Source organism: Typopeltis vanoorti, chromosome 4, assembly GCF_054136105.1.
Source record: "Typopeltis vanoorti isolate ZY-2024b chromosome 4, IOZ_Tvanoo_1.0, whole genome shotgun sequence".
Lineage (NCBI taxonomy): Eukaryota > Metazoa > Arthropoda > Arachnida > Uropygi > Thelyphonidae > Typopeltis > Typopeltis vanoorti.
In genome coordinates, this window is record NC_143552.1 from 98,624,914 (window position 1) to 98,640,367 (window position 15,454).

General features: G+C 38.4%; 1 protein-coding gene across 4 annotated transcripts in view; it reads left to right on the top strand.

Moving 5' to 3' along the window:
- The first annotated feature begins 2,101 nt into the window (after positions 1 to 2,101).
- Positions 2,102 to 15,454, top strand: part of LOC150107542 (DNA ligase 3-like) — a 505,727-nt gene continuing 492,374 nt past the window's right edge. For all 4 annotated transcript variants that reach the window (XM_090391370.1, XM_090391373.1, XM_090391372.1 and 1 more), the window contains exon 1: positions 2,102 to 2,239. The gene's annotated coding sequence lies outside the window, so the exon portion shown is untranslated. The remainder of the gene's footprint in view (positions 2,240 to 15,454) is intronic.

Here is a 15,454-nt window from a genome sequence, read left to right on the forward strand (position 1 = left end):
TGTACATGCCATGGCACTGATCCAAGCAATCTCCTAAACTTGTCATACTTGCCAGCATGGTAATTCCACGTATACCCTGTCTTAATCACAAATTGAACACCTTTAGCCACCTCCTAGGCCAAGACCTTATGATCACTCTCACGAATAGGTGTCAACATGGTCATATTCATTACAGTCAAATTTTGAAATGCAATTACCAGGTCAAGCACTCTCACACCCCTAGTATTTTCAATTACATGCTGTTTCAGATAGTTGTCCCTTAATAATTGAATAAAATCCATTTCCTTCCTCACTTGTGTCCTCTCCTCCTTCCAATCAATGTTACCATAGTTGAAATCCCCCATAATAATTACCCTCCTTCCACTCATTTCATCAATTTGTTTATGCATACCATCTCCACCATCTATTCCATCACCCGGTCTATAGCAGCACCCAACTGTATATTTTATTCTGCCAGTGTCAATCTCACACCAAATAGCCTCAAATGAGTTCCTTTCACTATCCTGCAATACTTCAATTCTCCTTGGCTGCAGTTCATCAGCTATCATCAATAACATTCCTCCCCCAATTTTATTCTCTCTGTCCCTCCTAAACATACTATAACCTACACATTCTATCCCACTAACTATATCATCTTTCGTCAGCCATGTTTCACTAATGCCAATAACCTGTGGCCAGGAAGAGCCAATCAAGGCCAAAAATTCTTCCTTCTTGTTCCTAATACTCCTGGCATTAGTATACATGAATTGCAGTGATCCCTTTGTCCCACCCCTATCTTGATGCGTTATTCTAAATATCCCATTCCCATTTTTTGTCCTTAGTGCTGGCTCAGGTACATTATATACATTTTTACACTCAACTGTCTCACTGATGTCTGGATATCCACTCCCCCCCCCTCCTTGGTAGTTCTAGTTTCCCTGGTTCTGCACATCCATTTTCACTTCATTCAGCAATACTTTTTCCAGTCTCCGCACACCAAGTCCATTCAAATGCAGGCCATCCATCTTGTATAAGTCCTTTCGCCCATCAAACTCATTCCACACGTCCACGAATTCCACACCACACCGTCCGCATAACCTGCGCATAATGTCATCTGCGATTATGGCCCTCCTTCTAAACTCCTCTCTGTCATACCGCGGTAACAGACTCACCTTTTTAACTCTGTCACTCTTTTCTTTCGCTACCTTTAACAATACTTTCAAGTCCTCTCTCATAAAAAATTTATCACCTTTCAATTCATTCGTACCCGCCACAATTATTAATTCTTTCACCCTCTGTTTTTGCACTCTAATACTCTCACTTACATCCTTAAATTTCGCACCCGGTAAGTACGATTTAGTTACACTCCCATCTATTACTCCTCTTAATAACAAGTCACCATACAACACTCTTACCTTCATTTCGGAAACTCTCCCACGCTGTTTATTTACGTTAGCCTGTCGTATTGTTGTATTCTATTTTTTTCCAACTCTATATGATATTGAAGAATCATCTCTGGATCATTCTTCAAAGATGGAAAAAAAATATTTCCAGGGGCGCGCAAAGCAAAATTTTCCAGGGGGTGGGGGGTTAAGGCTTGGAAACAAATAATTACATCAATATATTTTTATTTAATTATTTAATTTTTTTGTTTTTTTTACAAGTAGATCCTGGGGAAAGGGCCCCCCCCCCCAATCTGCGGACACCCATGGTTAATTCTATGTAACTTTGTGGGATACGATTTATTTTGGTATACTAAAGCAACAATTTAACGAATATTAACGTAAATTTTAACCTAAATTTTTAATTCAGTGGAGCACATGCTGTGCACATAGCACCGTTAAAAATAAATGTCCTGAAACGCACGAATACTAAATAACTGTTGGATGCTTACTGTTAACAGTCAATTAAAATTTAATTTTAATTTTATTAAGATCTATACAGTAAAATTATTCAAGCTTCTAAAAATCCATTAATTATTTGTGCTAATCGAGAAGTGTACGCTAGTAAACACTGAGACACGTGTCAGTTACTAACTGTAGTACATTACATAATTGAGTGCAAGTATTGACGATACTGTGCTCGTAATGTTGGTTTTGGAACAGAATCTTCAGTTCTCGTTCTTTTTCAACCGATTTAACATGTCGGCTTTAAACAAGGCAGATCAAAATTATTAAGATGCAATGGAGATATAGTGTCCAAAGCATATTTGATAATCACTCATCGTGAAAACAGTTATATATATACAGTATATATTATGGTATGGTATAGAATACGAATAATGATTACTTTTCTTTTAAATATATAATACTTGAATTTTTTTTTCTGTTTTAAATAAAACACACACACACACACACACACTTCCGGAATAATTTAAAGTATGCAAGATAAACATGGAAAGAAGCTCATGCACATTTAACCACATGTTTGGTGTTCTTGGGTTCTTTTAATTTTCCAAGATGAAAGGAGGGTTTTTTAAAGATACGTTTATAGACGACTTGTGCATACTGGCTTGTGAATATAACTAGGTTCAGTTAACCTGAAGGTTAATTATCTTTAAAATACTACATCAGTCGCTGCGATGTCATTCCCTATAGTCAGTTTTTATTAAATAATATTGGGTGTCATGTAATTATAGTGTTTTTTGGTTATACCGCATCTGAATATTTCCATTCTTAATAGGAATGGAAATATTCATTTCTGTACCAGTCCTGTTAACAAGTGTTATATACAGATATTCATTACCAATTTAAATTGCCATTATTAATAGTAACTCAGCAAATGATTTCTTGGAATTGGGGCATATGCTCACAGAAAGTTGAAGTTGGGTGGTTTAAATTATTGTTGACCAACTTTATGTATACTAAAATTCATGTTTCTTACATTCATAAATCTAGCTTCCACAATTTTAAAATAGAAAAGCTAGATATTGCAGTTAATTGGAAGAAAGGAGGGATTAAAAGTTTTAAAGTGGTCTTAGTATCATAAATTTTTCTTTGTACAATATTATATGGTGCAGAGTAGTCTCTGGCAGTGAGTGAGTCCAGGGACTTTGTGGAGGTGTGTGCAATAAGGAAAACTATTGTACAATTTTTTTTTATTATAACATATGCCGGCCTGGTTGGTCGAGTGGTTAGCGTATCCGCTATCCAGCCAAAAGGCTGTGGGTTCTAATCCCGCCATGGGCATGGATGTTTGTGATTGTCTGTGAAAGTACTAATGGTGTTAGTTGGTGGCGGTAGATGGCGTTGATGTTAGATGATGAAGATTGGTGGAGTAGTGAGATGAAGAGTTATGAAGTAGATACCCTCCCTCAATGAGTTTTTGGACTCCCTGGAGGTGTGATGTAATAATAATAATAATAATAAATATATGAAATCACTCACTGATAGATAACATTAACCAGAAAGAGCTGTCTAAAAACACTGTAATTTTCATTTGTGCCAAGTAGTCAGCCAAACTAGGCTATCACTGTTTTAAACTAGGCGAACCAGACACTAATTTAAGAATGAATGCTTATTGTAATCCCCCCACTCCAAAGAATTATATTTGTAATGTTTTGAAATTGATTGAGCTGAACCTGTCAGCAATAAGAAAGATGAATAATGAAGCAGTGGTGGTCCAAACCAATAAATAGCTGGGTTTTATTATTATTATTACTGGGCTTCCACCAGGAGACATAAGTCCATCTAGGTTGGCAATAATTATATATATATATATATATGTGTGTGTTGAGCTTATACACAAGAGGCAGGTTGATCAACTTTTAGTACATTAGTATCGTATATGGGTAGTGGGGTTGAGAAAGGAGGAACTTGTTTACATTTGATTTAAAAGACTATATATTGTGAGGGGAGAAAAACTGGAGCATCCTAAGGAAAATCACTCTCACAGCCACAGTATGTGACCACTAACTTGATTTATATGAAGTGGTAAGAGGTGTGATGTATGGAGACTCAATGATCTGTGGTGTTCAAGATAGGATGCCAGAGGAGTGCTTGCCTGGAGGAATGATAGAAAGGCTATGGGCTATGGCAATTAAGCAAGGTGAAAGGGTGGGTGAGATGATTGTGATGGTGGACACGAATGACTTGAGAGGCAGTGTAAATCGGGTGGTGAGATATCTGAGATTCATGCTTGAGGTTGTACAAAAGAAAACACAGAAAGGAAAGATAGTGTGTGTTACCCAGGTATGATAATGACGAGCTGAGCAGAAGAGTAGTAATAATGAATAGCATAATAGTCAGAATGTATCAGAAGAGAGGATTGGAATATGTGGATGCTTGGAGGGCATTTGAGGATAGAAAGGAACTGTATGTGAGAGACCATTTCCATTTGAATGAGGAAGGACATAGGCATCTGGAGAGATTGCTGTTTTCTGAACGAGTTGGTGTGTCGATGCAGGAAAACTAGAATTCCCAGGGTGGATGGTAGCAGGGGTGGCCTCTTGTAGGAATGAGTGTTCGAGGGAAAGGGGGACGACATCAGATAATGCTGAGTCTACTGGAGTCTGGAGGGGATAATGATAGGTATAGAAGCAGTGACATTTTTATGCTTTATACTAATGCCAGGAGTATCTGAAATAAAGGAGATAAATTGGTGGTGCTGATAGCATCAGCCTGTCAAAGATTATTGGGATCTCTGAGACGTGGCTGAGGGAGGATGATATAATAACTGGAATAGAAGTAGCAGGGTAAACGGGGAAAACGCGGTGGTGGAGTACTGCTTATGATAAGTGATGACCTTTTTCCTCTAAGAGTGGAGGCTTTGGAAGGCAGTGACACTAATGGTTTTGAAAGCACATGGTGTGAGGTTGAGGTGGGCAAGATAAGATATTTAGTGGGGTGTTGCTACAATCCAAGGAGCACAGAGGGCGGGGAGCAGGAGATGTTTAGGCAGTTGAGCTTGGCAAGTGCAAGAAGAATGATTGTTATGGGAGATTTTAACTACACCAGTATGAGTTGGGAAGAGGAAAATGCATGTAGTAATAAGGGAATCGAATTTCTAGAATTCTTGAGGGACAAAACAAGAGGTTCAAGAGTTTTGTATTTGGTCATAGCATCAGAAGAGCTGATAATAACTGAGATAACATCTCTCCCCCAGTTGGAAAGAGTGACCATGTGGTTTTGACTTGGAAGTTGAATAGACATGCAGGCATATCAAAGAAAAGGGAACATATGTGGAATTATAAGGCAGGTGATTAACTTAGTTATCAACTTGGGGCAGTTCCATGGAGGGTGGAATTGAAAGGCCAAGATATCATTAATGCTTGGGAAATTGTGAAGGAATATTTGTTAGCAACAATAGTAAGCTGTGTTCCATGAATGAAAAAGACATAATTTGGTGTGAAGTGGATGACAAACAGGAACTTCAGGTAAAAAAGAGGTTATGGAGGAAATATAAGGAGAGGGGGTGGAGAGCAGACATGAAGAATATAAGACTCAGGCCAGGAGAGTGACTAGTATGGTAAGGAAGGTGAAACTGGAATATGAGAAGAGATTGGCACTAAGATCCAAAGAAAATCCTAGGGAATTTTTTAGCTATGTGGGCAGTAGGAGCAGAAATGATTGTGGAAGAATGACATTGTGGGATAAAAATGGGAATAGAGTGACTGATGCAAAGGACATAGTGGAGTTGTTCAATGAACACTTTATTGGAGTGGTTCATCCTGGAGAAGTAAGTTTTAATACTAGAGCGATAGGGCAGGTTCGAGGTTTAGAGGTGCAAGAAGAGAGTGTGTTCCAGAGTACTGAGTACTCTGGATGTCAGTAAAGCTGTTGGACTGGATGGTATTTCACCATGGGTTTTGAAAGAATGTGCTAAAGAACTGACAGCTCCGTTGACCTGGATTTTCATTGAAAGTCTGGCTATGGGAAAGGTACAATGAATGGAAGGAAGGTAGTGGCATTGCATAAGGGCAGTAGCAGACTGGAAGTGTCTAATTATAGGCCAGTTTCTGTGTCATCAGTAGTTGTTAAGGTCTTGGAGAAATTAGTGAGGGACCATATACATTATTTGGCAGATGAGAATAATGTTATCTATGAGAGTCGACATGAATTTGTTAAGAGACACTCTTGCTTTAGTAACATGATTGCCTTTTATAATAAAGTGACAAGAGCAGTTTATGAGGGAAAGGCATATACTGCCATTTTTTTGGAGTTTTGCAAAGGCATTTGACAGTGTGCCACATGATAAGCTGATATTTAAGTTGTAGCACATGGGTTTAGATGTTGGATTAGTCAACTGGATTCAGGATTGCCTGTCTGATAGGTATCAGAGAGTTGTGAATGGTGAGGCAATATCAAGGAGGCAGAAGGTTACAAGTGGTGACCCACAGGGATTAGTACTGAGACTTATATTGTTTAACCTTTATATCAATGACATTGTCAATGGATTGCAAGGGATATTCAGTTGTTTACAGATGATTTTAAGCTGGGAAGGGTTATTAGTAATAGTTCAGATGTGGTAGCCCTGCAAGAGGATTTGAATAAACTGGATACATGGGCAAATGAATTGGGGTGTCAGTTTAATGCAGCAAAATGTAAAGTCTTGAAGTTTGGGATGCATCGATGGGAGGCTGCATACTCAATTGGAGGAGCTGTACTGGAGGATGTAAGGGAGACAAGAGATCTGAGGGTGATGATTGATAGAAACTTGAAATTCAGAACATATTGCCAAGGTGGTGAAGGTAACCCAGAGGATTGTTGCAATACTGAGAGGGGACGCTGACCTGCAGACATAAAAGATTTATCGTTCTATTGTATAAGACCCTGATCAAACCACACTTAACTATTGTTCTCAAATTTGGTCCCCAGGATTTGAAGAGGATAAATTAACTGTGGAAAGGGTAAAGAGGTATGTTACAAAGGTGGTTTCAGGACTGTACAATGTTAGTTATGAGGATCGGCTGATGTGCTGGTAGATAGAAGGAGGAGAGGTGATATGATTGAGACTTTTAAACTGATTAGAGGTAGTGACAGAGTTGACACTGGGGAGTTCTTTTGCTTGGTGGAACAGTCGGGAAGGAACGATGGCAAGGGGCCATTCCTGGAAGTTACAAAAGGAAGCTGTGAGCAGGAGGGTAGGAGTGGTTTCTTTGCTTGGAGGGTGGTTGAACCGTGGAATACTTTGCCTGATAGGGTGGTGAGAGCAAGAACTGTCAATGAGTGGTATGATAAACTTTGTGTTTCCTTTGTGGTATGTTAGAGAAGATTCTCTTCTCTAACATACCACAAAGACAACGTGACATCACCCAATATATCACCACTATAACTGTTCCATATGTTGGTACCATTTCCAAAAAACTGGCTCTCCTCCTAAAACCACACAATATTAGAGTGACCTTCAAGCCAGTTGAAACTATTCAGAAATTTCTAAGATCACCGAAAGACTTCAATGCTTTCTACAAGTATGCAGGAGTTTACAACATCCCTTGTTCCTGTGGTCTTAGTTACATTGATCAGACATCTAGAAGCTTCAAAATGAGACAAAGGGAACACATCGGTTATGTAAGAAACAACAGACAAAATATATCTGGCCTTTCTTCTCACTTCTCTACAACCAACCACATTATTGAATGGAATAAAAGTTATATGCCTTATATAGAAGAAAACTACCATTCCAGAATCTTCAAAGAAGCCGCTACAGTCGCTCGTTCCACAAAAAATCTCAACAGGAACCAAGGTTTAATCCTACCTGATATATGGAAGACCTTAATCAGATCACTAAACACACATGAAATGAACTTCAGTGCCAACTACAAAATGTTTCTCAACAAGTAAATCATGTATCTGCAACACGTGTATTGTTTCACGCTCAGTACTATTTTGTTTTTGAATTAGAATTGTCAGTTAACGTCTAGCTTGTAATTTACTTTGCCTACCTTATTGTACCCTGAAGAAGCCGACAGCAATAGCTGGCAAAACTAGTTGTTGATTAAATAGTTTATTAACACTTGACCAATACTTCTAAATAAGAGTTAGTTATTCATTAACAATAATAGCTGTTATTATTGTTATGCTTTTAGTACAGCCCATTTCGGCCAAGTGTTGCAGATTACTACTCTCTCTATAGAGAGAGACTGGGAAACTAGATCTGGTGGAGGATAGCAGTGATGGCCACATGTGAAGTGGAATCCAAGGGAAATGATGTCCAGATAGGAACAAAAGCTGAACAGTATATCACCATTTTGGCAGGATAAGAAGCTTATAGCAGAAAATTGGGGAGGGATGATGATAATAGTGTACATAATAGGATATTATCACAATCATCATCCATCCATCATCTGTGGAGTCAAAAGACTCATCAGTGGAATCCCATTGTCACATACTTAATGTAACTAACTGTGTCTTAAGCTTATTCACTGTTTTTGTCTTTGCTATACATACCCTCAGCCAATGCATTCCACTTGTCAACCACTCCATGCAAAAAATCCTGAACCCTTATATCCCTGCTCGTATCCTCCTTACGTAGCTTTTAGTAATAGCCTTTTTATAGGTGTGAGATGGATGAATAAAGAGATTATGCATGCAATACAGAGAAAAAGGGCATTGTGGAGCCAGCATAAGAGAAGTGGAAGTAACCAATTTCATGAGGTCTACAAAGACCAGGCAAGGAGGGTGACTTAGTTGGTGAGAGTAGCTAAAGAGATGTATGAACAGCAGTTAGCTAATGAAGCCAAAAAGAATCCTAGGGAGTTCTTTCGATATGTAGCCAGCAAAAGAAAGAATGATTATGGAAGGATGACATTGATTGGAGGAAATGGTATAAAGACAGCTGTTGCAGAATGTGTGGTGGAGATACTTAATGAGCAGTTCATAAAGATCTTTTAATCTTGTGAATGTGACTTCATGGAGAGATTAAGGGCAGTTGATGATGGGGAGGAGAGACTGACTGTAAGTGAGCAAGAGGTGTTTGGGGAGTTGAGTAAACTAGATGTAAATAAGGCTGTGGGACTTGATAATATATCACTATGTATTCTGAAGGAATGTGCCAGAGAGTTGACACCTTCCTTGACATATTTTTTTAATACGAGTCTTGCACTTGGTCAAGTCCCTAAAGAGTGGAAGGAGGGCAAGATTGTGCCACTTCATAAAGGAGGTGATCGAACTCAAGCATCAAACTATAGGCCTATCTGTGTGTCAGGTGTTGTGGTTAAGTTGTTGGAGAAGCTTATGAGAACTAGGATCCAGAGTTGGGTTGACAACAATGGTATAATCTTTGAAGGACAGCATGGATTTGCTAAAGGGAGGTCATGTTTTAGTAATCTACTTACTTATTACAATAAAGTGACTGCTTCCTTGGACAGAGGAGAAGGATACACAGTAATATACAAGGATTTCGCAAAAGCTTTTGATAGAATACCTCATGATAAGTTGACAGTCAAACTAGAGCAGATGGGGTTGGATATTAGATTAGTGCATTGGATTGGAGACTGGCTATCTGATAGGTATCAACAAGTTGTGTATGGGGGTGCAATATCCAGGAAAAGGAAAGTCACTAGTGGAGTACCTCAGGGGTCCGTTTTAGGGCCATTACTATTTAACTTCTATATTAATGATATTGGTGAAGATTTGGATGGAGATATTCAGTTGTTTGCAGATGATGCAAAGTTGGGACGAACCATAAAGAGTAGTGAAGATGTTGTGGCCTTGCAAGAAGACTTGAATAAATTGAGTGATTGGGCAAGCAAATGGGGATGTGAGTTCAATGTTGCAAAATGTAAGGTTTTAAAATTTGGAAAACAAAGATGGGATGCAGAATTTCTCATCATCATCAAATTCCTGACATGTACCCTCAAGGGGTGTACAGGATATGACAGTACTACATGAAAAAATTACATCATTACTAACTTCCTATCTACAATTTTCCTCCAAATCAGTCTTTTACTTGTCAAGACTCCAACATTATCAGATCTTATATTTCTATCGTCTAAGGCACTTTGTACCATATCAATCCACCTATATCTTGGTCTTCCTCTGGGTCATTTTCCTGCCAACCTGGCAGAGAACACTTGTTTTGCTAATCTTTCCTCTCCCATTCTATTTAAGTGACCATACCATCTGAGATTAGCTCTGCTAATGCATTCCTGGATGCTGACAATGTCAAGTTCTTTCGTAATATCCTCGTTTTTAATATGATATTGCCATCTGTTCATGCCTCTAATCTTTCTCAGGACTCTCATATCTGCAGTCTCTAGTCTTTGGTGAACTGTTTTACTTCTGACCCAGCTCTCAGATCCATAAGTTTAAACTGGTTTGAACACTGTCTTGTATACAGATAATTTAGTGTTCCGACTCATTTCTCTCTTATTCCATATGAATTTATTCAATTGACTTCCCACCATACCAGCTTTGTTGATTCTGTTGTCTGTTTCTATATTTAATTTACCATCTTCAGTAAAAATCGTGCCTAAGTAGCTGAAATGTTTTACTTGTTCCACGGGTTCTCCATTCACAACACAGTTGACATTTTCAGTGATTCTGCCTATTGTCATTGTCTTTGTCTTTTTATTGCTGACCTTCATACCATATCTATTACAACAGTTATTCAATTTAGTGAGAGAATCTTGCAGACTTGTAGCGGATTTATTTAGAAGTATAACATCATCTGCATTAAGCAAAGAGCTGACATTAACATCTCCAATTTTGATATCATGTTTAATACCACTTTCCTTCATAATGTGATCCATATAGATAATGAATAACAGAGGGGATAATGTACATCCTTGTCTCACACCAGATTTAACATTAAACCATCTTCCTGTACTTCCTTCAATTCTAACTGCTGACTTACAACTCAAATAAAGACTAAGTATTGCTTGATATAATGCCCCATTGACACCATATAACTGCAGCGTATTGAATAGCTTCTCTCTTGGCACCGTATCATATGCCTTTTCCAAATCGACAAAGCTTAAATACAGATCTTTGTTATATTCCCATGCTTTCTCGACTATTTGTCGTAAAGTGAAGATCTGATCCTGACAGCCTCTATTTGGCCTGAATCCAGCTTGTTCTTCACCAAGCTTTTCTTTCACAATTCTTCTCAACCGTTTCTCAAGTATACTTGCATAGATCTTGCCAGGAACACTCAGTAGGGAAATACCTCTGTAATTCTCACATTCAGTTTTATTTCCCTTTTTATATATGGGTACTATGAGAGCTCTACTCCAATCATCGGGAATTCGTCCCTCTGTCCAGGCTTTCTGAACTATGCAGTGCAGCTACTGTAAGACTTTTATACCACCATACTTCAGCATTTCTGGTCGAATATCATCTACTCCTGCTGCCTTTCCACATTTCAAGCCTTTGATGGCTTTTTCTACTTCAAGTATGGATATGTATTCCTGACTGCATGCCTGGTCAGTGTTTTTTTATCACTGTGCTGTCATCACAGCTTGTTTCATTTAGCAGTTTTTCAAAGTAATTACTCCATACTTCAAGGATATCTTTTTCTCCTCTTTTCATGTCACCTTTATCATCTCTAACTCCTTTTACAGCACTCTTTCCTCCATTCCTAAGTTTCTTCAACAACCTCCAGAATATTTTGCTACCTTCTTGATATTTATTTTCTATATTCTTGCCAAAGTCCTCCCATGACTTTTGTTTAGCTAGTTTTACACACTGTTTAGCTTTCTTACATTTGTCTCTGTATTCTGTAAGAGTAAAAGCTGACTTATTTGCCAGGAACTTTTGATATGCTTTCTTCTTTTCCTTCACTGCCTCTTTAACTTCCTGTGTCCACCAGGGAGTTCTGATTTTTTTATCCTTGCACACAACCTCACCACATGCCTTTCTGGCAGAATCAATCAATGTTTTCTTCAGAGTTTGCCACTGAATCTCCAAGGTTTGATTCCTGTTCTCAAACTCTTTCATTTTTTCTTCAATAATCTTTGTGTATTTTAGTCTACAGTTCACATCTGAGAGCTGCTCAACTTTTATTCGCTTTAAAACTTTCTTACATGTTATTCTTTTCAATATGAAATTCAATTTTATCCTGCTCAAGACTAAATAGTGATCACTTCCAATTTCAAATCCTCTGTACACTCTGGTGTCCTGCACCAGGGAGAAAACATCACTATCAACAATAACATAGTCAATGAGACTTTTCTTATTCCTAGCCTCTTCGCCCCATGTGAATTTGTGCACATTTTTATGTTGGAACATGGTGTTAATAATAACCAGTCCATGTCCTGAGCAGAAATCCAACAGATATTTGCCATTATTATTAGCTTTGCTCTTTTCTCCAAATTTTCCCAAAATATTTTTGTATGTCTCACAATCATTTCCTACTCTGCTATTTAGATCCCCAACAAGGACCAACTTTTCCTTTTTCGTTGTGTCAGTTGCTTTTTCTAAAGCATCAAAAAATTCCTCCACTTCTACCTTAGTAGAACCTTCTGTGGGACCATAGGCACAAATAAGTCTCATTGTCCAGTTCCCCATTCTCATATTTGCCCACATTACTCTACTTGAGACTGACTGCCATTCAAGAAGATTAGCCTCGTATTTTGTGTTGAATATTATGGCTACTCCTTCTTTTCCTTGATTGTCATTGCCTGAATATAACATTTTGTATTTATTGCTCAGAAAGATCTCACCAGTTTTGGTCTTTTTTGTTTCAGTCACCCGTATTATGTCGATCTGGTACTAATCTAATTCCTCAGCTAGCTCCATTTCTTTGTCATTCAGGCTTCTTACGTTGATAGTACCGATCTTTAACTCTGGTGATGTTGAGTTGGGGTTTGTTTTCAGATTTGTTCCAGTAGCTGACTTTTCGCTGTTCGCCCTGGTTCCTTGGCGAAAACAACGGGGGGGCCTTGTTTAACCGGGCGACGCCCCAGCCGGCATGAAATTTTGTCATGTTGTACCATCATTTTTTTATTTTGGTTTAACCGATAAGAATACAATTTGGTCGGCTAAATCCCAAATTGCCAGCCCATCCTCGTTCATTCAATATCAAAGTAGATACCCAACAGGGTGCACCACGAGAAGGTGAGGATTGGACATTAGGTCAGAAGCCCTGGTCGGTTCTCCGCATTCCTTTAAAGGCTATGTGGAGGTCTCCTCTCAGTTATACAGCTTTGACCCTTAAGCACACCTACAGAATTTCCACTTGGTGAGAATATATTGTTGGTAGTAGAGGAAATAAGAGATCTGGGGGTGATAGTGGATAATGATCTAAAATTTAGGGGACACATTGCCAATATTGTGAAGACAACACAAAGACTTCTGGGAACGATGCGGAGGACACTGACGTGTAGAAGTAGGGAGATTCTTGTTCCATTGTGTAAGGCTTTGATTAGGCCACACATGGACTGTTGTGCCCAGATTTGGTCACCTCGTTTTCAGAAGGATGAAGAGATGTTGGAAAGGGTCCAAAGGCGACTGACTAAGGTAGTTTCTGACCTCTGGAATATCGAGTATGAGGAAAGATTGAAAAGATGTAATTTGCAGAGTCTAGTGGAGAGAAGGAAGAGGGGAGATATGATAGAGACCTACAAGTTGGTAAGGGGTTGTTATAGGATCAATGGTGGAGAAGTTCTACAGAGAATAGTGGGAGATCAGGGGAGAACCAGAGGTCATCCCTGGAAACTGTATAAAGAGGGTGTGAGTAGGGGAGTGAGAGGCAGATTTTTTTTGTGCAGAGTTGTGAGTGATTGGAATGCCTTGCCTGAGAGTGTGGTGTCTGCAAAGAGTTTGAATGTGTTTAAGACACGGTATGATGAGATGTGTGTGAGATAAAAGACCCTCCTAGATGAGTCTTTGACTCCATGAGGTCTTGTTTAATAATAATAATAATAAAAACAATTGTCCATCCTCTCAAATGTAACCCTGTGGAGGTCGCGGCTGATCTGACAGATACAAACACATTGTGTAATATAAATATTCTTACACATATCCAGTGTATAGCTTGGAGGTCATGACTAGCTGTGCATGCATATATTACGAGTGATATTTCACACTGTTTATCGGTCAGTTTTGGTTTAACACATGTTATGTAAGGCGTGTGATATTTCTTAGTAAATTGTATCTGAGAGATACCGCAACCTCCAATGTCAGTGTAGTATTGGTTTAGTTATTTTTTTAAATTTTTACCGTTGAAAATAGCTGGAAAAATATATCGATTGGATAATCCATCAGATGTTGAAAAAATTCAGCGAATGTTACTCAAGTATGATGATAATAGTGATAGAGTCGAATGCGAAAGTGAAAGTAATATTTGATAGTAAATATGTCTGAGAGATACCGCGAACTCCGATGTCAGTATAGCATTGGTTCAGTTTTTTTTTTTTTTATCGCATTATAGCACATATTAGTAATGAATGTATCTCTCAGATACACGTTACCTATGCTGCAATTTTTTGACCATGACCTCTGCAGGGTTAAATAAATTTTCATTTCTTTTCTGCTTTAATTTCTAGAGTGACATTTTGAGGGTTTAATGCACTAAATCCATTATTTTAATATTTCTCATATTAATATTTGCAGCTGCCCCCCTCCCCTCACTTTTTTTTTCTTTTTTATTTTTCATCCAGCTATAACTTATAAAAGTAGGGGAGATGGTGGGAGTTGTGTAGCAGAGTAGAATGCTCTCCTGAGATGCATCCTTGGACTCCTTGGAGATGTCACACAATAATAATAAAATTGTGAGCACCAAACGAATTTGCTTAAATCTTTGTAGCTACAAAAATCCATTACCATTTGTGTCGAGTTCAAGTGACTGTACTGTTTAGACAGTAGACGCTCTGAATAGATATGTCTCTGCATTTTGTTGACATCAGTATCAGTTCGTTCATGTGATGCAGGCTAAAAGTAATTTATAAGTGTATTAAGTTGGAATGGATTGGATTAATATTGAAGTAGAGACATTGGAGAAATTATTAATAAAATAAGTGATAAGTATGATTTATTTCATAATTTGTTTTTATAATATGTTTAAAAATTATTGACTGTAAATTAGAAATTCTGAAAGTGGGTGGTTGATGGAAAGAGTGGTTTACGGAGGAATTAAGTCCAGGAGAAGGCAAGTGGCCAGTTGTTTACTTGGTCTTCTGTTATGTAATTTGTATATCAATGATACAGGAAATGATTTGACAGGAAATATTCAGTTGTTTTCCAATGATGCTAAACTTCAGAAGAGCAATGGTAAATGAAGGTGGTGATGGAGAGAGAGAAATCCTGTAGGAAGATTTAAAGAGACTATCAGTATGGGCAAAGGTAAATGTCTGCCAGTTTAATTTGGCCAGGTGAAAGGCAGTGCACTTTGGATAGAGATCACAAGCTATGTGCTATATTGATAGAACTGAACTGCAGGAAACTGATGAGGCCAGGGACTTGGAGGGGGGGGGTGATTGAGTATAGGGAGTTGAAGTTTAGAGGGTATATTGCAAAGGTAACCAAAATAGCACATCAGATTATGTGGTTGAAGAATACACTAACAAGCAGAGAGAGGGGGGCTATTTTCCCCTTAT